Below are 2035 nucleotides of genomic sequence, written 5' to 3' on the forward strand. Positions count from 1 at the left end.
GTATGGTGAATACAATGCCAGCACACACCTTTCCTGATTTTAAACCTCTCAGTGACCCCTTGTTCTTTTCAAACAACTACCTCTTGGTCTATGTAATGGTTCTTCATGGACATAATGAAATATTCTGGAATAGCCATTCTTTGCAATGCTATCTAAAACTTGTCATGATTCACACAGTCAAAAGCCTCTGCATAGTCAAGAAAGCACAAGTAAACACCTTTCTGGTATTCTTTGCTTTCAAGTGAAGATCCATCTGGCATCAGCAATGATATCCCTTGTTCCATAAAGTAGTACTATTATTACTGACATTTTATAAATCAGAAAACTAGAGAGGTTAAATAACTTTCTCAAGGTCACATAGATAGTAAGTGCTACAACTGGGATCGGAACCAGCCTCCATAACTAGTCACAACGCTGCTTTAAATGCTCATCAAATTAATATATTCAAATAACTTTACAAGGCACATATCCCTTCTTACCCACCCAATGTATCTGAGGGTTCCAGGTAACAGTAGCAAGAGCCTGGACAAGTCTGAACCACTCCTGAGCAAAAATAATTTAATTTGGTTGAAATTCTGACTTTCCTGTAGATTTATGATTCTTAGTATAGTGTTTTGAACCTATCTGGAAGCCTGAATTAGCAAAGGGATCCATCCACCAGCAACGTGTTTTTCTTGGCTGAAACTCAGAACCTGGAAATTCACTAAGTAACCAATTAATACATTTTCTGCTTTTCTTCATTCATCAAATTTTGAAAGACACCACATTGAGCACAAGAACAGGGAAAGGAAAGGAAACCTAAATGGAGTGTATATAGTCCCTGCCTTCAAGATGTGTGCTTGTGTGCACATTGTACGCTTAACAACAAAGGTGCAAACCCAGCCGTGTCACTCAGCACACTTTTTTGGGCCATCGTTTAGTACTTTCTAAAGTGCTGTATGTGGTATATTTCACGGGTTCCCTGGGGTCTAGAATATCTTGCATAAACATGTTTTCTTAATGACGTCTGACTCTGAAGGCCTTTGGATCATACATGCTTTTACAGGCCAATGGATCTCTAAGCTGTCCAAATTGGATAGCAGATTCATGGTTGTCATAGGCTGCCTGGGCATTCTAATCAGCTCAATCTGGATGCAGACTTGGAATCCTTCTCAACCCAATGTTGCTGACAGCTGATACCAATTGGAGGGTGTTGGCATAGAAAACAAACCCTATATATCTATATGGTAGTACCCATTGCATCTATACCCATGTGTGTACAAATACATATAGGAGTCCTGGTGTGGATTTGCAGGCTAATGTACTGGACTGCAAAGTTGATTTGAACTACAAGGCCGGCAGTTCAAACTCACCAGCCACTCATCAGAAACCCTATACAGGGTCATTATGAGTTGGAACTGACTCGGCGACACTTAACAATAATAACAACATACACATTCTAGTTTTCATATAGAAGGTCTTTTAGATATTCAGGGAAGGGTAGTGGTGGGGTAGGGTCTAAAGGGAAATGTGTAAGGAGAGGACGTGGGTGGAAGGAAATGTTTGAGTGAAAATGCCAGAGGTATGTTTGCAGAGATAGAAATCGCTCCAGAATTTCTGTCTGTTTTATAGGAAGATAACCTGAGATTGAGAGCTGGGATCCTGTTAAACAGCAGTAGATAATCCAGAAGCAAACTGAAGATTTGAACTCCAGAGTCCCAACTTGCTTGTCAGGCCTCACCCTCCAAACAATCTCTTTGACTCTTCCTACGACTTATGAATTGCCTTGTCTGGAACCAAACCAGGTATTCTGGTGAAAGCACTATGCCAGCATTCAGTCAGAAGGAAATAATCTCCAAAAATTCATTTGCATGACTGTCTGTGCAAATTGACTATCTACCTGCATGTTTAGGAGACAGGTGTTTAGGGTCTCTTGGGGCTTCCTTCAGTGGACCCCAGAAACACATGTGACACAGATCTCATAAAATTTGATGACAGAGCTGAAGGCAGAGGCATTGCAATTGGCAGGAATCAGTAAGAATATAAAAGGTGGGAA

The sequence above is a fragment of the Chrysochloris asiatica genome, unplaced genomic scaffold, assembly GCF_000296735.1.
Source record: "Chrysochloris asiatica unplaced genomic scaffold, ChrAsi1.0 scaffold00110, whole genome shotgun sequence".
Lineage (NCBI taxonomy): Eukaryota > Metazoa > Chordata > Mammalia > Afrosoricida > Chrysochloridae > Chrysochloris > Chrysochloris asiatica.